This window comes from Vicugna pacos, chromosome 7, assembly GCF_048564905.1.
Source record: "Vicugna pacos chromosome 7, VicPac4, whole genome shotgun sequence".
NCBI classification, from domain to species: Eukaryota; Metazoa; Chordata; class Mammalia; order Artiodactyla; family Camelidae; genus Vicugna; species Vicugna pacos.
In genome coordinates this window covers 70,743,796-70,768,866 of record NC_132993.1, presented here as the reverse complement: position 1 = coordinate 70,768,866, position 25,071 = coordinate 70,743,796, and the positions used below count along the sequence as shown (strand labels likewise).

The 25,071-nt window shown below is 42.5% G+C and overlaps 1 long non-coding RNA gene across 2 annotated transcripts in view; it reads left to right on the top strand.

Moving 5' to 3' along the window:
• The window catches only part of LOC140697443 (uncharacterized), a 96,310-nt gene that overhangs the window by 16,251 nt on the left and 54,988 nt on the right, over positions 1-25,071 (top strand). The window lies entirely within an intron of this gene.

Here is a 25,071-nt window from a genome sequence, read left to right as displayed (position 1 = left end):
GTATTTGAATTACAGTACGTTTAGAATAGAAAAGTAGTATTACCCATGAACTTAAATTCATTTTGCAACCTTCAAATATTTTTCCTAAGGCTGGAAATTTCTCATGCTTGATCTCAGCCCAAAGATAACTTGGTCCTGGAAAATACACACACCATATCTTTATTCATCTAGGAGTCCTATCCTGTATGTGAAGAGAAGGGAAAAAAATGAAGATGAGCCACACACAGTTGAAATATTCCATGTGTCTGGTCTTTACTAAGGCATATTCTCCTGAGAGTAACCATTTGAAATATGTTTTACAAATTGAATTTTTAATGGAATATATGTAGTATGAGGTCAGGAGAAATTCTTTGGTTGTTTCTTTGAAGTTTAATGTTTTAAAAATAATGCCAGTACAGATTTAGGAATCTTTCAAAATTACATAACTGTGGTTTAGTATTGCTTTTTAACCTGGAGGTATAATCTTTCTTCCTTTTGAAAGATAACAGCAAAGCACTGCTCTGAGAAATCTCTCCCTTTCCTACCCCCCTGGCCTTTTGGCCAAAGTTATGCTCACATCTGTCCTGAGCGGAGGAAGTCCCAGCCACCACATGCAAGTCTTTGTGCTTTCAGCCTGCAGCCCAGGAAATTGCTACCTGTGTGGGCAGATTGTCAGTGCATAACTGTGAGGTCCCGCAAAACCGAGGACTCAGCAAAAAGAAAGGAAGGCGGAGGACAGGGAGAGGGAGAGGGGAAAGGCAGAGGGAGAAAAAAAAAAAGAAAGAAAGAAAGAAAAGGAAAGAAAGAAATCTCTGCCTCGTCCACCAAAATACTGTCTTCTAGGGTTTCACAGCCAGAGTTACATACAAAGCAGAGAAGAGAGTCAGGAATGTGTCTTGCCTTGTAAGTGCAAAGAGAGCAACCAGGTAGAACACCCTTAATGACTTTTAAGACTATTGCTACAATAATACAAATAGTAATGTATTCATCAAATGAAAACTCTGTTTCAGAGTTTGCTCATTTACTCATTACATCAGCTCTGTGTACTGCAGATTATTATGTTCTGTAGATCGAGAAATTGAGGCACAAAGAAGTTGAATTAAGGGGCGAAAGTTCTGGGGCTCAAGTGGTGGTGTTGGGATTTGACTCACGGGTGTGTGATTCCCACAGACTTGGATCCTGGACGGTGCTGTCCCATCACGAGAATGGATTTGTGCAGGAGACCTGTGCATCTTTCTTAGAGCCCTCATAGCACCCCCAGATAATAGTGCGGCAATTATGTTTTAGGTCTTAGTAGGAAGAGAATATGGGGGGGTGGGATCTGCTGGTTTGAGGGCCCATTCCCTCCACAGTCTTTAGCCCTCAGACATGCTGTTTTAGGAATTCCCTATGTCATTCTCTCCTCCACAGCACGCCAAAACTCCCCCCTCTGTAACCCAAGGGGTGCCACGGGACTAAGTTAGCGTCCTGTGATCTGTCACTGTCTTACACCCAATCAGATGATTTACTGTAGTATGTGCAGGGCAATGATAGAGAATCTGGAAATTGTCTTTCTTAAGGGCCCTGCAGTGCCCAGCATTACATAGCGTCCTGGTGGGCTGTGTTCTGGGGGAATGAGAGCTACACGCAGGTGACACTTAATCACTGCCTGTCGTTAGTAGTGTTATGCCCGGAAAGCTCCCCTCCAATTTAGTATTGTGTTAGACATGATAGAAATTCTCTGAGAAATGTGAAAGCATTGTTGTTGGTGATCCAAGTTGGTATTAATATATTTAATATGTGGTCAACTTAAAGAGGCAGGATGTACAAATATGATGTTTTCCCGTTTTGGAAGTGCAGCATTAATATTTTAACTGTAGTTTAAATGTCTGAAGTCAGCAGTAAGCAGTAGCCTCAGTGGTGTGTAAGAACAAAGTTGTCCGTTTCAGTCATCTCTGAGCTCCTCGTCCTTCCTTGCCAGCACTGGAAGTGCTGCAGCAGAGGATGGTGGCGTGTCTTCCAGGGCAGTGACAGGACACTTACAGTAATGCAGTCTGAATGGGATGGCTCAGGAGCCCATCCTGCTATTAGCCTGTATGATTCTGGGATATTGTATAGTATTGCTATAGTAGGGATAAAGAAAAGCCTATAAATCTTAATTATGAGTTTCAAATTATTTAGAGTATAATTTAAACCTAAACCAATTTCCATGTGAGTGGTGGTAAATTGAATTAGGTTTGAAAAAAAAATTCTGGCTAGATTCCCTGCAGCTAATCTATATGGTTATGCCATGTGGTTGGGAACAGGAAACACCTGTCTCCCTGCGTGCTAGCACTCACTTAACATGATCCCTGGCAAAACAGTTTTTTCAGCCCCAGTCCAATTCAGCAGAGGTCATTTCAATATGGACTATTTCAACTTGTATTACAAACCATCAGCGTTTAACAATTTTCAAGCAGTTTCTGGATATGAATCATTACATAGTCACCAGAGGTTTTTAAACTATTGTCCTGAGATCCTCTGAAAGAAATCATTTGCAAATTTCAAATTCATTGGGATTTCAATACATAAAATACCTTATATTTACATTTTTATTGTCATAGGGAGACTCTATCTCACCTTGCAAAATGGAACATGTATTTCTAGTTCTTTGTTTTTAAAAAGTGTAATAAATAAAATCTATCGTAAGAGTTTCAAGTATCAGTGCAATGCATTTGCCTTAGGGCTTTTAGTTTCTTTGTCTGTTACTTTTTACAGTGGTTGAGAATAGAATCCTCATATTTAATATCCCCACTCAAGTTCTGGCTCTGAATTTTGCAATGCAAAGTTTGACAGTTACCACCAATACAGATGCTTTAGATATGTTAACAATTTCAGCTTTGGGCATCAGTATCTAGACCTCCCCCCCTCCCCCAACATTTCCCTGGCTTCATAATTGGCAGTGTGCCTAGGGTGACCAAAAAAACAATGAGTTTGGACAATTGCTTTACCATTCCCTCTGGCTGTGAGTATATTCATTGTCAAAAGAAGGGGATTAGAATAAAAAAAGACAACTTGTTTTTTCCCCAGCTTGGAAGGGTTAAGAGGCAAATGCTGATTTAAAAGTAGCAAATTGTAGAATACGTGTTATAAAGAACTCCACAGTTAGTGCAGTATTTAGTCGTCCTGGAGAACTATGTGGTTGCTTCAGAGAGCTGTTTCCCCAATGTAACCATTCATCTCTCTGTGCATTAGACAAAATTGGTTGGTATCCCCAGTAGACACTATGTAGCTCTGGCTGTGAGTTATTGTGATTCTGTGTACCTTACTCCTTAAATTATAATCTGCCATATGTCATGTTTTACAACTGGTTTGGTTAAAAAGTCAGTATGACAGTCGTCAACATGACAGCATGCATCTCAGTGGAAAGAGAAATAAATTTTAGTCATAGATCAAAATTTGGTAGCCTACCTGTGAATAGTTTATGGTCCATCAACTTGCCTTTGTATAAAGGTGAAGAACTGATTAAACCTAGATCGAGCAGTGAGGCAATAAGGTGAAAAAAGAAGACCAATCGTTGATTAGGTAGGTAGAACTGGTAATGCTGGCATGTAGCCACCCCTTTGCAACGGTTCCCAGCCCCAGCCACCCGCAACCCCCAGAACCTGGAGAAGTTTTTTTGAGGAGTCAGCTGTTCCAATAATCAGGTTGGTCCATGGAAAAAAGGGGAATTGGAGGGTGCAGCCACAAAGTGTAAAAAACAGTTGCCAGTCATGAGTTTCCTAGGCATAAAATTGTGGTTATAGATGTAGAAATAGGCAGCCGTATGTCACCTGGTTTTCAGGAATCTATGTCTCTCAATGGAGATGTCTCTCTAGACCTAGGGAATTCTCTGGCAGCTCTAAATTTATTGCAAAGTTTTAAGAAATACATTACAGTTTGGAAGTCGTATCATTACCAAGGGAACTGTAATTCAGACCAAAGGTAGCTCAGGAGAAGTAGATGGAAATATCTCAAAACTGAAATAAATTCTTAAACTACCCCATACTTTATTATTTCAACTTAGAGATTAAAACAGAAAGTAGAGGAAAATAATATAGTCCTTTTTTAAATAAAAATCAAAATGGAGGCCAGAGACGTAGCTGTTTCTCTGAGCCGGTGACCCACACCCATGGTAGGAAAACTCAAAAAAATCTATTTTCTGAAAAGCCTCCTAAGCTGTAAATGAAGTGTCCTTGCCAGGATGACTCAGCACATTGTAGCCAATCAGCAAGGACCTAAGAGACCTGCTGATGCTAACCAATGGGAATGAAGCTCTACAGCCTTCCTCTTTGATGCTCTGTAATCTATATTGTAACCTCCCTGAAACAAACTTCTCACCACTGTTGGTTTTGAAGCCTCCCTGCTCAAGAGCAGTTTGTTTCTCACCAAGTGAAGTATCCATATGAAGTGAAACTGTGAATTTTCGTTTAACACCCTGTACGTATGAAATCTTAACTTGAAGAAGGGAAAAGGGGAAAAGGAAGAAAGGAAGAGGACAGCACATTGTATAGGGCAATATGTATAAGATGAAAACAAAATTGTGACCCTGATTTGTCTCCAGTCATAGCCCAAGCAGCTGGGGCCATCTCTATAAGAGCAGAGATTTAGGGAGGTTGTTCTCCTGCTGAACAGGATCTAATTACAAGATAGTCAGGAAGACAGAGAAATAGCTTATAATTAGTATCCCTCCCAGAAGATGTTAGGAAGATGTTCTTAGGGATGTAGTGGTGTTGGGTTACCCACTTCCTAAGGAAAAAAAAAAAAAAAAACGCTGAAAAGAAGATTTGATGACAAAGATGCAATTAAAATTTCACTCCCCTGTCACCTGACTCCTGACCTCTTTTCTTTGCTTCTTCCACATCTCACCCTGAGTTCGCCGAAAGTAGAAACTCCTGTGAGAAAATAAATGTCCATGTTGATTTTCAGTTGACTAAGTGAATGTTTCTTAAGTTTTAGAAATCAATTCAAAATAGTCTGATTTTTCTTGTGGGAAAAAATAAGGCAGAACTCTTTCTCAGTGGTGATTTCTCTAAGCGAGTCTGGCAAGTTAAAATCTTAGTTACATATTATTAAAACAACGGGAAAAGATGCTTCATGTTATAATTTGATATCCAGAACAAAGTCTACCATGGCAGGAGGTTTGAGGGGCTTTGTTAAAAATAGTGAAATATTTTAATCTACTTCTTAAGACCTTTAGTAAAGGTCTTAAAAGGAAGAGACATCAAAGATACTTTACAGGCATAAAGGAAACTGTGTTTGAAAGAAACAAAGAAACAAAAACCCTTCTCGTGGATAGGTTTCCAAAATGGCGAATTCCAAGAAGAGTTCTTCAGAACTCTAATGGGGCAGTTCTCTACCACATTTTTTTTTCTCTCTACCACATTCTTAGGGTCGCATGGACAAAGGTGCAAAATTCGAGATAAAATTGGGTTGTGACAGGTAGAGATGGGAAGCATTTAGGCACCTGTGAAGTAGCACCTGCTCTGTCCTGTTTGCCCCCAAATAGTGACATTCTCACCTCCCTCCACTGCAATGTAAAATGGGATGTCGGAAATGCAACATGGGGCAGTGGGCATAGTAGATCTGCCTCACGTGTGACTTGCAGAGCTAAAAGCTGAGTTGGTTGCTTTAATTTGGGAGCAAGGTCTTTTATCAGAGGTGTTACCAGTAACATTTGCGAAATAACTGAGACACTGGAAGACACCAAGACTGGTAAACATAGTTACGTGATCCCATATAGAATATCCTAGAATCAGGAAGACTCAGGATCCCTGGTGGTTTCCATTTTCTATCTGTACTATAAGGTCTCCTAATGTACTTTGCAGAAAAATGGGGTGGTGCATAGTCCCCCATTAAATTACATAAGGTCAAGGACTATTAAGTGTCACCAAATTCAAAGGAAGGTCCACTTTCTGAACAGATGTACATCAGAGTTCCCTTAGCACAGCATTTTGGTGGATATTTTTGCCTTGGCCTTAGTAGGAGTCTCCTGAAGCCTTAATTTATTTAGGTAAGTTGCCGCTCTAGGAGGGATGAGAGACCAGCAACATGTGAATTTTCCAATGCTGGAACTAATTCTGCAGAATGCAACCGAGCGTCTGTCTATCAGTTTCCCTACAAGCAATAATCTGAAGACACCTGGGAACCCTGCAGTCTTCTTTTGAAGATAACTTCTGCTCAGACAACCGCAGAATTGAAATGTAGATTTCTTATTCATGTCTTCCCTGACAAAGACAACATCAATAAGGTATAGTTTGCCAAAGATGATGTCAGCCTTGAAGACAAAAGAAAAGAGTTGACATGATTTCAAAGAAATGTCTTAGAGAATTCTGGGTTTCCTCGACGTAAGCCACCCTTATCTGGAGAATTGGCTATGAGAATTCACTCTGTTTCTGGTTGCTAATGCATGCTTTTATGAGCATGGATTTTCTGCAGTCCGCTGTTAAATAGAAAATGGTCAGAAATAATTGCTTGTCAACAATAGCACGTGCATTGCCATGTGAAAGGCTACTCACCAACTCAAAGTATTACTCATATCCACATCTGCAGTCTTCATATTGAAAATTACTTGGAGCAGAATTAAAGTGATTTGTAAAAGTTGAACTTAGTTCCATTTTTAGAGGAAATGGTCGTAAGTGTTGCTGCAAAATTAGTCATGAAAGACACTTAATAGTTGATGTATAATGTTTTTTAGCTTTCATTGAGTGATGGAAATAAACTTAAAATATGAAACAATGCACTTTAAACTTCTGAATACCAGTGTTGATGTATATATTAGAATAAGCAGAGGTGAGTTTTACAGATTTCTTCAGTCCTACGAAGGTACATAGCTCCAGAAGAGTGAGTTACTGTATATGGTTTATTTCCTGTGTTGTTGTCTTTTTCAGTCATTGGCAATATGTACATTCTACTTGCATGTATTTAAAATTGTCTCCTTGATGATCAGTGATAAGTCTTCTGGGTTTCATGGAAAAAAAATAGTTTAGTATTTTATGAAACCTAAAATTGGAGCCCAACAGATGTCTGCTGTACTGAATGTAGTTTTCACTGTTAAATCCTGTGTATAGTCAGGTGCTATATGGTTTAATATCTGTATGATCTTTGAAGGATTATTTTTGTAGTTAGGCCACACTTGCCATTATGTTACTAAAAGTAATCAGAATATTATATGTTTAAATGCTGCAATATCTAACTGCTAGGCCTTTTCATTTTCTTGTTTTTCAATGTATATTTTCCTGTAATGAGAATGGTAAATGTTTCGGTGCCACTTTTGTATCTGAGAGAAACGTAGCATAGTTTGAAACATGGAAAATTCTAACTGCAGAGGAAAGTCTGACTTTATAACAGTGCACTTTTAAACTTCAGTGATTATATGATTTGATGTTCTCGAGAGGACATCCTTGTGTTGCTCCTGATCTTAGGGGGAAGGTACTTTGAATGTCACCAATGAGCATGATATTTGCTTTAGGTTTTTCAGAGGTACCTTCTATTGTGCAGATTTCATTGTTCAGAGGTGCCTTTTATCGTGCAAATTTCCGTCTTTTATTAATTTTCTGAGAGTTGCTATTATGAATGGTTGTTGCATATTTTTAAATGTTTTTTGCTTTACTTTGTAACTTTTGAATCAGCTTTACCCATTTTCCCCACACTCCATCCCCTGCTGTTGAGAGTCGTCAATCTGTTCTCTGTATGTATGAATTTGCTTTAAAAAAAAAAAAAAACTCATATAATGACGAGATACAGTATTTGTGTTCTCTGTCTAACGTATTTCCGTTGGCATAATGCCATCAAGTTTCATTCATATTTCATATGCCAAAATTGTCTTCTTTTTATGGTTAAATGGTATTCCATTGTCTGTATGTGTATCACATTTTCTTTGTCTAATATCCATTGATAGACACGTGCCTTGTTTCCATGTCTTGGTTATTGGAAATAATGCTGCAGGAAACATAGGCATGCAGTTGTCTTCTTGAGATAGTGATTTTGATTTCTTCAGATAAATACCCAGAAATGGAATTGAGGGATAATATGGTAGTTCTATTTGTTAATGTTTTGAGGACCCTCCAGACTTTTCCATAATCACTACCCCAATTTACATTCTTAACAGTATTGTGCCAGAGGTCCCTTTTGTCTATATCCTCCCCAGTCCTTGGTTTTTCTTGTGTTTCTGGTAATACCCAGTGGCACAATTATGAGGTGATATCTCATTTACCTGTTTGCCATTTGGATGTGTTCTCTGGAAAAATGTGTGTTCAGTTCTTCTGCCCATTTTTTAACCAAGTGTTGTTTTGGTATAAAATAATATGAGGCCTTTATATATTTTGGATATTAATCCTTTATCAGATGCCTGATCTGAAAACATGTTCTCCCATTCCATAGAGTAACTACATTTTGTTGATGATTTCCTTTACTGTACAAGCTTTTTACTTTGTTGTAGTCCTGCTTGTTTATTTTTGCTGAGTTTCGTTTGCTTCCAGTGTGAAATCCAAAAAAATCATTGCCTAGACCAATAGTAAGGAGATTAACCCCTATGTTTTCATCTTCGAGTTTTATAGTTGAGATCTTACATTCCACTTTGTAATCCATTTTGAGTTGATTTTTTGGTATAGTATAAGATAATAGTCTAGTTTTATTCTTTTGCATGTGGCTCTCCATTTTTTTGCAACACCATTTGGTGAAGAGAGTGTCCTTTCCCCATTGTATTTCCTTGCCTCCTTTCTTACAAATTAACTGACTATATATGTCTGGTTTTACTTCTGGGCTTTCTGTTCTATTCCATTGATCTGTGTGTTGGTTTTTTATGGCGATACCAGACTTTCTGAGTGCTATAGCTTTGTAGTACAGTTTGAAATCAGGAACTGTGGTGTGTCTGGCTTATTCTTTCTCTGGATTGCTTTGGTCATTTGTAATCTTTTGTGGTTCAATATAAATCAGAGGATTTTATTGCTATTTCCGTGGAAAATGTCACTGAATAAAGGTGGCAAGAGTAGGGATCCCTGTCTTGTTCCTGATCTTACATTGAGTATAAGCTGTGAGCTCATCGTGTATGTCCTTGATTATGTTGAGGTATACTCCATGTATATTCATTTTATTGTGAGTTTTTATCACAGATGGATATTGAATTTAGTCAAATGCTTTTTCTGTATCTATTGAGATGATTATGATTGTTAGCCTTCATTCCCTTAATGTTTTATATCACATTGATTGTTTGTGGGTAATAAATCATCGTTGCATGCATGGAATTAAATCTCCTTGATCATGATATATGATCTTTTTAATGTATTGTTAAATCTGATTTCTAATATTTTGCTGAAGATATTTGTATCTATGATCATTAGAGCTATGGACCTGTAATTTCCTTTTTTGTAGTGTCTGTGCCTGGTTTTGGTATCAAGGTCATGCTTGTGTTGTAAAATAAGTTTGAAAGTGTTCCTAGTCCTCCTTTGTTTTTTTTTTTTTGGAAGAGTTTGAGAAGGATGAGTATTTATTGAAAGAAATGTTTGGTAGAATTCACCCATGAAGCCATCAGATCTTGTACTCTTCCTGAGAAGATTTTTGATTACTTATGTGATTTTTTTTTTCCAAATATCTTCTGGCTGTATATTTCTTCCTGATTCAATTTTTGTTGGTTGTATGGGGTTGTAGGTATGCGTTCATTTTTTCTGGGATATCCAATTTGTTCGCGTAGAATAATGTGTAATTGTTTCTTACGTTTCTTTGTGTTTCTGAGGAAATCATTGTAATGTCTCCTCTTTCATTTCTGATTTTATTAAATCTTCTCTCCTTTTTCTTATTTAGAATCACTAAAAGGGTATCCATTTATCTGTTCAAAACCAACCCAATTTTATTGATTTCTTTTTCCTTTTTTCTTTGGTTCTGTATTTGATTTATGTCTGATGTAATGTTTATTGCCTTCCTTCTGCTAATGTTGGATTTAGTGTGTCCTTGTTATTCTAGTTTCTTGAGCTATAAAGTTGGGTTCCTTGTTAGAGATCTGTCTTGTAGTCAATGTAGGCATGTATCAGTATAAATTTCCCTCTTATTTTTGATTTTGCTGCATCCCACAAGTTTTAGTATGTGGTGGTTTTATTTTTGTCTGTCATGAGATATGTTTAAAATTTCCGTTGATGTCGTCTTTCAGCCAATGGCTCTTTAAGACTGTGTTTAATGTCCTTGTGTCTATGAATTTTCCTGTTTTCTTGCCATTACTGATTTGTAGTTTCATTCTATTATGGGTGAAGAAAATGCTTGAAAATATTGTGATATTCCTAAATTTGTTAAGACTTATATTTTGACAGAATGAGTGTTTTCTGCTGGGGAGTATTATATGTGCTTTTGGGAAAAGTGTGAACACTCTTAGGTGGAAAAATCTATTAGATCAGTTACATCAGGTAAATCTTGTGGTCTGTAGTGTTCAAGTCAGTCTGTTTTTAATTGAGGTTTTTTTTTTTTTTTTCGGTCAGGATGTTGTATCCATCGTTGTTAGTGGAGTACCAAAGTCCCCTGCTATTATTGTATTACTACCAATTTTTGCCTGCAGATCTGTCAGTGTTGGCTTCACATATGTAAGTGCTTTGATGCTCTTTTCATGTATATTTATAATTGTTATGTCTCCTTCCTATTGAATTGATCCTATAAGTATCAGTATGTAATGACCTTCTTTATTTTAAAGGCTGCTTTGTCTGATATAAGTAAAGCCACTCCTGCTTTCTTTGGATTACCATTTGTGTGTAACGTGTTTTTCCACCTCTTTACCTTCAGCTTGCATGTATCTTTAGTTCTAAAGTGAGTCTTTCATAGATGGCATATGACTGGATCTTTTTTTTTGTAAAGCAGTCAGCCACTGTATGTCTACTGGTCGGTGAGTTTAGTCCATTTAAGGTCACTATTGACCAGTGAAGAGTTAGTATTAGCACTTTGTTAATTGTTCTGTTTGTCGTGCATTTGTTTTTGTCCCACTCATCTTCTCTTACTCTGTTTCTTTGTTATTTGATAATTGTTTTGGTAGTAATTTGCTTTGTTTTTTCTCTGTGTTTTCTTTTTATCTTTTATATGTTTTCTCTTAGTGGTTCGCGTGAGGCCTAAATAAACTGTCTTGTTAGGAAGAGCTATTGTTAAGTTGGTAACTACATAACCATAATGACATTCAGTTTTACTGAACGTTATGTACGCTTGGTGTTCTTGTAGTCAGCGTGCTTCTTTTCATGTTGTGTATTCATTAACAAATTTTTGCCTGGCAACTGTTACAGTAGGGTTATATTTGTAGTAAAAAAAAAACTGTGCAGTAGTATATTGATCTGTATATGTATATTCATTTACCTGTACTTATGTGATGTGTGCTTTCATATGTTTGCGCAGTATGGTTTCATACTTTTTATTGCGGTCTGAAGAGCTCCCTGAAACATGTCTTCTAAGTCCAGTCTAGTAGTGGTGTATGTCCTCGGGTTTGGTTTGTCTGAGAAATACTCTGTTTCCCTAATTTTTTTTTTTTTAGGAATAGGAAGAAGTTTATTAGGGTACACTGTCATAGACAACAGTGGGCCACGCAGACAAGAGGTGTCTGTGTGAGCAATGAGGCAAAGGACAAGGGAAAAGTTGAATAGTTATGCTGCCATAGACAACTGCAGGCCACACAGAGGAGGTGTCTGTGTGACTGCTGAGGGCTGGTTATTGGCATCTTTTATAAGGTGCCTGATTGGCTTGTGCACAAGTCTCTTATTGGTTGTAGGTGATGTAAGAGGTTTAAGGTCCATGAAGGGCAGTGGGGTCTATGATTCTGATAAGGTAGGCATTACCTGGGGCTGTTAGTTTGTGTGGAAAAATACACCCAGCAAAGAGTGTCAGACCTGTGAGAGCTCGGGAATGGGGGTCGTTAGACTTTGAAGGATGTCAGTGGGCCCAGCATTGCCTGCTGACACGTTGGCAGTGACAAATCTTTGGAACAAGGGCGAAGGTGTCTTCCTCTGTATCTACTTCCAGCTGAACTGTAGGCGTCGCACTGTTCCTGCCTATCATGCCAAACTGTCCCAGGTTGTGGGGCCGCAACATCGCCGCAGCCTTAAAGGTGGCAGCGTAGGAAACCCCAGTGGTGTCCAAGGGCTGCATCAGAAGAGTGTTGGCTTGGTTTATGGTGGCAATCTTGGTTGGAAGAGTGTATGTGTTCCTAAGTTATTGGAGGTGAAAGAGAGACAGTCAGTTTTGTAAGAGTGGAATGCAACATAAAAGTGGGCGGATACAGAGAGAAATAGCTAGACGTAGTAGAAAGGAAGAGAAGAAATTTGAGAATGTCTGAAAAGACCGTATCCCTTTAGGTATCTAGGAAAAGGCATTTGAGAATCAGTCAGAGACCTCTTTAGGGACTAGTTTTCTGTCAGCATTGACATACCAGACATGTTGGGGATATAAGTACAGTACTCAGTAGGTGTAATCGTGAATGGGCCTCCTTGGTTGGCATGTTAATAGCCATGTGATTTCGTAAGGTAGCTTTCCCTAATGGCCAAAGTAGATGTCACCAGTAACGGTCTTAGTGCTTTTCTGGATATGAGGAGAGGCAAGAATTTGGGTTTATAAAATCGTTTCTTGAATATATGTAACTATCTGAAGGCCTGTGCGAGCAGTGTTGCCAGAGCACAGAGTGCCTCATTCCTGGTCTCTTCCCTGAGCTTTCAGGCTGCACTGAAGGTCAGTGACTGTACCTCATTCTTGTAGAGGCAGATGGAATGTGCCGTCATGATCATAAATTTGTCCATGGCTTGGAAGGCATTTCATGGCTAGGTCGTCCCACGGCGTTAGAAGTGTTCATTCCTAGGTCAGGTGAGGATCTCATTGACTGGCCACCCAATGTCCAATTACTGGAGTAGGTAGCAAGAGGTCTATTGATGACCACTTGTCTTACTAGTCTATTATGGTCCAGGAAAATACCGCCTTTTGTTGCTTCTTCCTGTATGCAGAGTTAACACTATTATAATTATAAATCTTCTATAGAGCTATAGATCTGGTTACTGTAGAGAAAAACTCATATTTCTGTCCAGGATTAGAGCAGATATGAATTGGCTAGGAGAGGGAATCCCTCCTAGTGATGTCACTAGGAGCTGGAACAGAGTAAAAATTTCCTAAAGGGCTACCAATTTGACCCTTTGAGGGGAGACAGTCCTCCAAGGTAACCCAGAAGTACTGGATATAGGTATGTTGCGGAGTGCAAACTTGTTCTGCTCGCTGCATGACAGTGCAGTAAAACGGGAGATGAAGTGTTGGGGCAAGGAAGAGCGAGTTTATTCGGAAAGCTGGCAGACCGAGAGGATGGCAGAGTAATGTCTGGGAGAACCGTTGTGCTCTGGTCAGAATACAGGCTCCTGTTATACAAAAAACAAGGAGGGGGTGTGGTTGGTTGTTGCAAACTTCTTGCTGCAGGCATTCTTTGTTCTTGCAGCTGGCGTGGGTCAGGTCGTGGTGTCCCTGTAAACTTCCAAGAAAACAAAATTATTTCTCTATTACAATTCCCCACTGTCAAGGTCCCTTCCAGAATCTTGTGGAAAAAGGGGCGATGAGCGCTCTGGCTACTTCCTGCTGAAGAGGGGTGATGGGGGGTTGATTATGGAATGGAGTTGATCGACCTTGGTCAGGGAACATTCCTGGGCATCTTTAGTCAGTAATATAATCTCTCTCTGTAGTTGCAACTATTTGATCCTGATAAAACTCCTTGGTACTTTGTTGAACTTGGAGTTTTAGGTCCAGTTCCCAATACATATCTATTAATGTTAATTTTTTTCCACTGTACCATAATGACACTAGATTCTTGTACTATTCAGTTAAATAGGATTAAACAAATGGGTTAACTTTTCCAGCTACATTTGAAATTACAATTTCAATACTTATCTTTTTTTAAAGAGTAACCCTAAGTCTTCTAAGGGTTCAGAAGACCATCGTTCCTAGGCCTCTTAGGAGTTGGGTTGTTTTCTGATTCTGATGATGATGGTTCTGCTTTAATCTGCGTGTGGATGAATCGATGGCTATATGCCAGCTAAACTGACAGAGTCGTGCGTAGTAAGTAATAACATATGTGGTCCTGTCCACCTTGCGGTCAGCTGATGCTCAGGACCTTGTTCCCTCCAGGGATTAAGCAGGATCTGGTCTCCCGGTTGGAAAGGATGTAAGGCTCCTTCTGCTGGATAGGCAGACCTGTTGCAGGCAGACTCATGAGCAGAGGTTAGTAGCGTGCCCAAAGTTCTAGCATAAGTGGCAACTTCCAGGGCTTTTAGAGCCTGTATAGATTCTCCTGCCTGGGGAGACACGGGAAACGGCCTACCGTATAGCGTTTCAAAGGGGCTAAGTGTAAGCCTGCTTCTGGGAGCCACTCTGATCCTTAGGAGAGCAATTGGCAAGGCCTCATCCCAAGGTGAGTCAGTCTCCTGACGTATTGCAGCAGTACTCCTTCTTAATGTATGATTCACTTTCTCGGTTTTTCCTGTTGATTGTGGTCCCCAGGATGAATGTAGTTTTCAGTTAATTTGCGATATTTCAGACACTTGTTGGGTTATACTGGAGACAAGCAGGCCCATTATCACTTTGAAGAGTCATAGGCAGTCCCAGTCAGGGGGTAATGGCTTTAAGCAGGGCTTTAACCGCCTCGGAGGCTTTTTGTGTCCAGGTGGGATATGCCTCCACCCATCCTGAAAAAGTGTCCACAAACACTAGCAGGTGTCTGAAGTTTCCTGTAGCTCAAGGCATTTGAGTAAAGTTTGTTTGCCAGTTGTCTCGGTGGGGCAGGTTCGTCTGTGCCTGCCGGTAGTCTTTGGGTTGTTTTTAGCACAAATCATACAGGTCCAAGTGACTCGCTGTATGGTCTTTTGTAGGTTAGGTCCCACGGTGAACTTTTGAATCCATTGTAAGGTGGCATCTCTCCCACAGTGGGTACTATGAAGTATGTGCTGCAGCAGAGCGTCCGAGTACCTCAGGGATCACGGCAGTGCCTTGTGCACTGCATTTCCAGCCAGGTGGAGTGTGATCAAGAGTGGAACCCCAGTCTTTGGGCCTCTCTGTCCTTTTCTGAGTACACCGGCTGGTATGTTGTCAGGTCAATCTGTGGGAGGAGTGGTCCTATCCTGCTTTGCTGCCCTGTTTGCAGCTTGAGTAGCTAAGTGGTTGCCTTTTATTATATGAGTTTCGCCCTTTTGGTGGCCTGGGCAGTGTATTATGGCCAGTTGTGAGGGCGTATGGACTGTGTCTAATAGTGACAGGATTTCAGAGCCATGTTTTATGTCTTTATTGTTTGAAGTGAGGAGTCCCCTTTCATTCCAGATTGCCCCGTGAGCATGCACCAGGAAAAATGCATAGCCAGAGTCCGTACATATTTACTCGCTTCCCTTCAGCGAGCAGTAGGGCCTTTGTGAGAGCAATGAAGTCTGCCTTCCGAGCTGAGCTCCCCGGGGGCAGGGCTTTTGCTTCCAGTGTCTTTAAGTGTTACTTCATACCCAGTGGATCAGCTGCTTTGGTGCACAGAGCTGCTTGCATCGGTGAACAGTTCCAAATGCAGCGCAGCCAGGGGTTGGTTCATCAATATGGTCCGCTAGAATGCACTAGCTTGATAATGTGTAGGCAGTCGTGTTCTGGGGACTGTGCAGCATCAGTCGGGAGCAATGTGGCTGGATTTAGGGCTGAAGTGAGCTGAAGTCTTACATTGGGATTATCTAAGAGAATAGCTTGGTACTTTCCCATTCTCCCAGAAGTCAGCCAGTAGCCCCCTTATTGTTCCAGTAAAGAAAGGACATGGTGGAGGACATACACAGGGGTGGGGTAAGCTTCTCAGCCTCTTGAAGCATGTCACAAGTAGCTGCTGCAGCCTGAAGGCAAGGGGGCCATCCCTTAACAGTCTGTTCTAGTTGTTTTGAGATGTAGGCAACAGGGCTAGCAATATTTCCGAGAGTTTGAATTAATACCCCGAGACGTATGCCTTGTCTGTCTTGGACATACAGTTTGAAAGGTGTTTTTTAAATCTGGTAGTCCCAAAGCAGGGGCTGAGACTGTATTTTTATAGTTTCAAAGGCTGTTTGGTATTCTGTAGTGCAAATAAGGGGCTCAAGATCATGCCCTTTTGAAGCGTCAAAGAGAGGTTTTACTATGAGCCCATAGTTTGGGATCCAAATCAGACAGAGCCCTGCGTTTCCCAGAAACCCCCTCAGTTGCCTCGGGTTTTGGGTGTACCCGAGCCTGCTATTGCCTGTTGTCGATCTGGCGAAAGATCGCCCTGTCCTTGGGGGAGGGCAAAGCCCAGATATCAAACTCGTTGTTTACATACCTGGGCCTTTGTTTTGGAGTCTTATGTCCACAATTGACCAAAGGAGTCAGGGTTCTGATGGTATTTTGTAGACATTTATCGTAGGAAGGGCTTGCTGTGAGCAAATCGTCCACATATTGGAGCAAGAGTCCTTCATCCAATATTAAATTTCTTAGGGCCTTAGTGAACATTTCCGCAAACAAAGTAGGGGAATTCTGAAATCTTTGAGGTAGGACTGTCCAAAAATATTGTCGGACTGCCTGTGTGTCTGGGTCCTGCCTTTCAAATGCGATTAGCTGCTGGGATTCTTCTGCAATGGGAATGCAGAAAAAAGCATCTTTTAAGTCCCAAACTGAGAAGCAGCCATTGTCTCCTGGGATGGATGTGAGCGGAGTGTGTGGATGGGGCCCTACAGGGTGCACGTGGTAGGACTACTTCATTGATAGCCTTAAGTGTTGTACAAAGGGATACTCTGCTGAGTTTGGCTTTTTGACTGGGAGAATAGGGGTGCTGTATGGGGACCTACAAGGTGTAATCAGTCCCAATGTCAGAAACTTCCCGAGCACTGGCTGAATTCCCTTTTAGGCCTCTTGTCTCAGAGGATGTTGTTTTAGATTAGGTGTCCCAGCATTGCCTTTTACTGAGATATATGTTGGCCATGCATTTTTGGCCCTCCCTGGGGTGCCATCAGCCCACACCTCTGGCTTTACCTTTTCATAGACCTCGGGGGGAAGGAGCTCTGTGTCCATTTCTGGGGTTTCCGTGAGTACCGTCTGCAGACTTAAAGCTGCTCCGGTGGGACCCTGATGTCAAGCTGTTCTGATGAAAAAGTTGCTTGAGCACTTGATTGACAAAGGAGATCTTGGCCCAAAAGAGGGATTGGACACTCTGGCAAATGCAGGAAGCTGTGTTTCAGGGTGAGGTCCCTTAGTTGGCATTCCAGGGGTTGTAAGAATGCACGCTTTTGTGCTTCTCCAGAAACTCCCATGACTGGGATGGATTGAGGAGCCTTCTGTGCCACCTTAGTGTTTACCACATAGTATGTTGCACCGGATCTATTAGGAGGTCAATCAGTTTGTCCCCCACTCTCAAAGTTACCCGAGGCTTCCGTGGGGAAGTTGGAATTGGGTGCCTCAAGTCTAAGGGAGTCCCTGGGCCTTTTCATTCCTTATCAAAGCAGTACTCTCTGTGTACCATATGAGAGGTTCCCATCCTTCTTTTATTATTGTCTGTCGTATTTTGTAACCAGGGGCAATCTTCTTTCAGGTGCATTTCCTCTTTGCAGTAGGTGCGTTGTTCCTTCCCCAGGGGTGCCTTATGTGTCTTCAGGTGACTCAGGTGACTTGCCTTTCAGGAATTCAACGCTGCTGCCGGAAAAGCTGTGTGCCGTTGTGCGTTTTCTCTCTTTTGTTGTTGTTCCCTGTTGTTGAACAATTTAAAAACAGCATCTACCAGTTGAGAAGGGTTCATTGCAGACGCACGAGCTAACTTCTGTAATTGTCCTCTTATATCTGGGGCGGTTTGGCCAGTGAAGTTCGTAGTCGGCATTCTCGGATTTTCAGGGGCCTCGGGGTCAGCATCAGTATAGCACTGTAAGCGAGATAAAATCTTTCTAGAAACTCTGATGGATCCTGACTGGGTTTTTGGTGTATCTCCTCAATGTTGTTTAAGCTCTTTTGCCTAGATACCCCCTTTCGAAGACTTGCCAAGATACACTTCCTGTAATGCTCTAGGAGTGGCATGTCTCCACCATTAGGATCCCAGTTAGGCTCAGCAGTAGGAACTGCCAGGTTTGTTTCTGGAGTTCCATCTGGATCCCCTAGATGAAGCTGGCGTGCTTCCTCTCTAGTTCTGTCAAGGACCATCCTCCTTTAATCCCTAGTGAGCATTCTATTCATAAGAGTGTATATGTCTGTCCAAGAGGCACAGTGAGTGACAAAGAGAGAGTTAAAAAGTTCAGTCATGCGGAGGGGGTCTTCTCTGTAAGAGGGGTTATGGTGTTTCCAGGTAAACAAATCTGAAGTTGAGAGTGGATTGTGCATGCATATCAACCCAGCTGGTTGGGGATTTGCTTTAAGGCCTCCTACAGAATATTGGCGCAAGGGAAATTGTACCGGTCTGGAAGTGGCTACCAGTGCAAATTGAGTGCCCTGTCGGGCCTTCGATGGTGATGGTGAACCAAGTCCCTGTTCCCCCGGGGGTTAACAGACTAACTTCTAATTGATTCCCAGAAAGAGGGGAAACAGGAGGCGGTGGGAGGGCTGAATTTGTTGGTGGCATGGGGGCAGTTGGAACAGCCGTTGGCACAGCCTGATCATCTGGTAGGAAAGCGGGATTGGCCTGAGGAGGGTTTAAGGTTTGAAGTAATGTGTCTTCATTCTCATCGTCTCCCCCTCTGTCTTGCAGAATGGTGTTTTCCTTTCAGGCTGCTGCACCGTAAGGCGGCCACCATCTGACTTCTTTTCCTCCTGATGTAATAGCAGAAATGCTTCTGGATATGGGGTCTCATCATTTTTCCCTGCTCTCTCAGAAAACAATTCTAACTGCCAGATTGTATAATAATTTGAGTGAGCATTCAGGGGCCATTGTTCCTCTGATCCTAGCATGTATCAGGGCTGCACACTGTTACACAAAAATAGCATCTATGTCTTAGTCACAGGCTCACAGCTACGTTTTCCCCATGTATGTAAGGCACACCCCAAAAGGCTTTCCTTAGGGACAGTGGAGTATTTCCCATATCTATAAATTTAAGAACAAAAAGACACAAAGGGGGAAAGAAAGTCCAATACCAGGAACACAAAGTATAAAATGACTGAACAGAAAACTGAAGCAAATGATCAGGGTCACAAAATGAGTGAAGTCCAACAACTATGTCCTCTTTCCACCAGGGTAGCCCAGTTAAAGTACAAAACAAATGGGCTTATTCTGGAGAAAAAGCCCCAAAGGGAGAGGAATAGAGTTCCTGGCTGTACACAGCAGACCGACCTACGCCACTATATGGAGCCCGGCGCCCCCAAATGTTGATGCCTTGCTCCAGCTGCCAAGCGCTGGGGCAGCCGGTGCTGCTTTGGCGAATTCTGAAGGGCAGATCCTCAGGACAAGTGGTCTTGGAGCTGCTAGGGCCTCACCTGAAACTTCTGCAAATGGGGCCGGTTGCCACGAGCAGCAAGGCTCTTGGCTAGCTTTGCCAACGTGGTGGCTGAGTTCAAAGTTGTTCTGCTCGCCACATGACAGGGCAATAAATTGGGAGGCGAGGTGTTGGGGCAAGGAGTAGGGGCCGTATTCCAAAAGCCGGCAGACTGAGAGGATGGCAGAGCAACGTGTTGGAGAACCATTGTGCTCTAGTGAGAATACAGGCTCCTGTTGCAGAAAAAACAAGGGTGGGGGTGTTGTTGGTTGTTGCAAACTTGTTGCTGCAGGCATTCTTTGTTCTTGCAGCCAGTGTGGGCCCGTCATGGTGTCCGTGTAAACTCCCAATGAAACAGAAGTTTTTCTGTATTATAGATAGTTGACCATAAACCTAACAATTGGATTTACCTAATTCGGTATGAAATCATGAAATGCATTCAGAGTACTAAGCTTTAGAAATAAACCTAGAGTGTTTTTGTAAGAGTTAAAGTATGCTTTGTAGCAATCCCCAGGAGCATGACAGGTTCTTGTTGTCTGTGCCTTGCCCCCGTCTCAATATTTGCATTTTAACAAGATGGCCAGAGAGGGGTTCCTGGAGACGACGAGATGGAACACTGGCATCTCAAAGGCAAGTTCCTCCTATAGTGACTGTATTGCCCTAGGATCAAAAAAGGTTTTGTGTGGTTTGGGTTGTCTTTTGTTTGTGTGTTTGTTTTAGATGGTTACAAGTCTGTGAAGGTAAGTAAGGGAGGTGTTGGAGGTGGTGGAAGGAGTGGTGGGCTGTGACCACACCCCTGGTCCTGGCACAGAATGAGCCCTGGCAGTGGCCATGTATCTGGCTTGCCTTTTGTCTGTTCTCTGTTTTCTCCTAGGTATGTTTTTGTTTTTTCAGGGTGAGAATTTTGGAAAGGTATCTAGTTTTCTTAATTGCATATATAAAAGGAACCAGTTTTGGAATTTTCAAAGAGCTTTACTTAACCAATTTTCTCTGGAGTCTAAAGAATGTTCTGAAAATACCATCTTTTTCTTAGTCATAGGCTAGTAAGTGAAATCTTTCCAGTCAGGTAGAATTGCCGCAAGAGGGCTCTGTGCTGGAACAGAACCAGCATTTCCCATTTCACAGGAGAGATCGTAAGGTTCAAAGCACACACATTCCTGACTGTCACAGAGTGACCAGTGCAAGTTCTAATCAGACAGGCCCATGTGGAACCTTATCTGAGTGTTGAGAGAGAACCAAAAAGGCTGGGACATACGGGACCTCGGACCATTTGCCCAAGCTGCGGCAAGAGATTGGGCTGCTAGATGGTGTTACAGTTCAGGGTTCCGTTAAGGGGCCAGGTCTCTTGATCTGGGAGGTGGTATTGTGGCCAGGTGGTGATGAAGAGAAATGCAAGGCAGTGTCTCTTTAGGTGTGGGGATTGAACTTGTCCCCACGTTGTAAAATGCAACCCAAAGGTGAGTCTCAGGGAATAAAGAAACAAAGAGAAGGACACCAGTGCAGAGTCTATTGCGAGGCATTTTACCCTAGAAGGAGGGAGGCTAACAGTGCAGAGCGTAATGTGGGGCATCCCCGGGAAACAAAGGCTAAACTTCTGGTGTCCTCTTAGTTGTGGTGTCCCCCAAGAAGGAAGCCAGCTTGCACAAGGATGGAAACTGGCACAAGGGGCGAAAAAGCAAAGGGAAAGTGGGGGGAACTCACCCACTGGAGACTTCTACCTGGCATGGTGACTGAAGGCAGGGGGCAGTGTTGCTGAAAGATTGGTTCCCGTCCCTCCTGAGGCAAAGTGAAACTCAGAGGCAGGGTCTTGGAGCTTAGAAGAAAAGAAATAGCTTTATTACTTTGCCAGGCAAAGGGGACCCACTGCAGGCTCGTGCCGTCAACACCCTGAACCCACCTTGGGGATGGGATGGGGTGATTATGTAGCCGTAGTTTAAACAGGAAACAATCAACAGAATCATTCTCTCATCGTAAGACTTACAGTGGTGTCTCGATGCCTCCAGGCAGCCAGTTCTGTAGAGGGTACCAGTTGTTGCTTTTTTGATCTGTCTATCTCATAAGCGCCCCAAGGTGTGGTGTTCTTGGTATTTAGCCTATTTTGTAATGTTACAGGTCCGTGACCTTTTCCCTGGAGAGCAAATCAGAAACCAAGTATGGTTATTACTTTTGATTACGGGAATAAAGCAGAAACAGTACAATTCATAGCTTTATTTTAACAGCAGGCCTGGAGCTGTGAGTAGCAATGGAGCAGTCTGGTCAGTTGACTGTTTGAAGGGCAAGCATAAGAGTAAGCAATCTGTTAGTCTGGTTGCGGGTAACCAGCAAGGCCAAGCTGGAGGTGTGATCCACAGAATGTAGAAAGCATAGAGGTGCACCACGTGGTTGGGCCCAAGAACCAAGGAGTGTCTTGAGGGCTAGAGTCAGAGCAAGGGAGAAAGAGAGGAATAGGGGGATGGAGAGAAGAGCATGTAGAAAAGAAGACACCTTTTCCGTGTGCATTCACCACTGCAGGCCGGGCCGGGGGTCATGTGTGTCTGTCAGGCTGAGTGTCAGAGGCTGCTAAGAGTAGGCCAGTCAGGGTTCCTCCTTCCTCGGCAGGACTTCAGGAAATTTCTGAACACTAGGGAGCGGCAGCAAGGTACGAGAGAGGAAAGGAAAGCAGAAGAGGGAAGTCTGCCCTGAGGATTCCGGGCTTCAGAACAGAGGTTCCGATCAAGCCAGGGGGAGACTTCTGGAGGGACAGGGAGAAAGAGAGAGTCGCCCTAAGGGCTCCGCTGCAGTCCTAGGCACGTGTGGGCCACCGAATGCTGTGTGACACCGTAGGGTGGGCCAGCAGCTCAGGCTGGTGAAAGAATTTTCCAGACGGTAAGTGTAAGAGTGGAAAGGAGTGTATTATGGTGCACTGTCATAGACAACGGCGGGCCGCACAGGCGAGGTGTCCGTGTGAGCCTCCTCCATTGGTAAAGGATAGTTTTGTGGTATATAGTGTTCTTGGCTAGCATGGGTTTGTTGGGTTGTTTTCTTTCAGTGCTTTGAATATAATATCCCACTCTATTCTGGCTTGCGAGGTTTCTGCTGAGAACATTTCGTGTAGTCTCATAGGGTTTCCTTGTTCCTTGTGTATGATGAGCTGGTTTTCTGATGATGCTTTCAGAAGTCTCTTGTCCTTGACTTTTACAATTTGATTATGAAATGTCTTGTTCAAGACTTTTTTGGGTTGTTCCTCTTTGAGAACCTTTAAGTTTCATGAATGTCTGTTTTCCTCCCAAGAGAGGGAAGTTTGCAGCCATTGTTTATTTAAATAAGCTGTCTACCTATGTGTCTGTTCTCCTTCTGGGAGTTATGTGATGTACATATCCATTCACGTGTTGGTGTGCTGTAAATTCTGTGGATTTCTTCACTCTTTTTCATTCTGGTTGTCTTTTCTGAGTGGATCATTTCAAAAGACCTCTAGTTCAGTTTGTGAATTCTGTCTTCTGCTGGATCAAACCGTCGAAGCTCTTAAAAGTGCTTTTGATGCTGTTGAAATTGCTGAGGAAGCTCTCCATTGCATTTACATGTAATTCACGGTACTCTGCAGATCCAGAGTTTGTTTGATTCTTCTATATGATTTCTACTTCTTTTTTGAACTTCTCATTTTGTTCTTGTATCACTGTGCTGATTTCATTCTCTTGTAGCTTCCATGGTTTCCCTAGAGCAATTATTTTGAATTCTTTGTCAGTTTGTGGATCTTCGTTTATTTAGGGTCAATGTCTGGAAAAGTATTGTGTGTCTTTGGTGATGTTATGTGTGTTAGATTTTCTGTAGTTTTTTTTTTTTTTAAAAATAACTTTGGACTGATGTCTGCTCATTTGAGGGAGCAAGTATATGTCGTAGACTGTATGGGTGTGCCTCAGTGGGGAAAGGCCTGCACCGGTGAGTGGATGTGATGATGCAGGATAGGTGAGGAGCAGCAGCCCTTACTGCAGGCGGTGCAGTGATAATGCTGGAATCAGGGAGGGCACAGCGGTGGAGTCTCCATGGAGCTTCATCAGTTGAGTTGAACCTTGGTGAAGACTGTAGGGGTCCTTGGGGCAAGACTATGTGTGTCCCTGATGGTAACCAGGGCTGTTGGCGTCTTTGGTAGCAAAGTCTGCTGGGAAATAAGAAGCATATTTCTTCTGGGGGGAATCGTGGAGGTGGTGTATCTTAGCAGTGAACCTGGTGCACAGCCACCAGTGTGACAGTAGCAGTGTTGGGATCTGGGGAGCGTGTGTACTTCTGGCAGCAGTGACAAGTGTGTCAGGTCTGTGCAGGTGCACCGTGTGGCTGGAGAGCTCGAGTCTAGGGCTCAGGGGCTTGCAGTGCAACTGTGGCAGCTGGCCCAGGGCGCAGGCTTACTTGCCGCCACGGCCCAGTGTCTGAGGTATCAGTATGCACTGAGTGGTACCGAGTCATGATCCGAGGCATGTCTGCAGTTGGAGGAGGAGGATGTCGGCTCCAGGGGTAGCGGTGGAGATGTAGGATGCAACCATGAAAGTGGCCCCAGAGATAGCAGGAAACAGTGAAGGCTCTGGCCCCAGGGCGTGGGATAGGCACAGCAGTGTGGAGTCCAAGGTCCGTGCATCAGCTGGAGTCAGGTTTAGTGAAGGCTGAAGGGACCCATGGTGGTGATAAGGGCTTCTGGGATCCTCTGCTCTCCTCTTCTCCCATGGAGGATGGTGACACCAAGAGAATTGCCGTGGCACGTAGCTGTGCCAGACCGGGGGATGGGGTGATGCAAGCACAATGCTTCCTCAGCTGTTCTGTGTACACGTCTTCAGTGTCTCAGCTCCAGGTGTTTCTGCACCTCCTTTATTGTACGTCAGAGCTCTCCCAGAGCTGTTTTAATTGCTGTGTAGTTATGTATTCATTATTTGGGGGGGGGTTGGGGAAAAGTATGGGGACCTGATAGTGTGCTTTCTTGCTCATGTCACCTATAAGGCGTTCCTTCTTAATTATCCGTGCTGTCCCTCTCTGACACTGAGAAACCTGTCTGCCACAATCCATTCATTACATTTGTTTATTTGTAAGTTCTTTTACCCCATACTTTCCAGGCAGACATGAGTTTCTAAGGTTAATTAGGGCATTTTCTCCCTACTTTCTCTGTAGTGCGGTTCTGTCACATTGGTAACATAGTGACCTTAAATTGTCACAGTCAGCGTTGCGTCATGGGATTCCGCCAGCATCCTGGTTGGTCCTTTTTTTTCTTTTTTTTTGTCAGAGTATAGAGTTATGTATCCAAGTCCCCTTGTGTGTCCTCCCTGTAGTTAACCTCCCACCCCACTTGAGCAACTACTAGCAACTACTAATCTGTTTTCCATCTTGATTGTATTGCTTTTTCCAGAAGGTCATATAAAGAGAGTCATTAAATGAGTAGCCTTTTCAGTCTGGCTTTTTCCACTTAGTGAAAGGCATTTAGGATTTATTCCTGTAGCATGAAATAATAGTTCATTTCTTTTTATTTCTTAATGGTATTACATTATTTGTGTCTGCATTCCTCTGTTGGGGGACAACTTGGTTGCTTGTAGTTTTACCTATTATGTTAAGGAAAACTGCTGTAAAATGGTTTTATGTGTGAATATAAGGTTTTAGATGAACTGAATGAATACCTAGAAGCATAATTTCTGGATAAAATGGTTAAGTCTATATGTAGCTTTATGAAAAGCAGCTG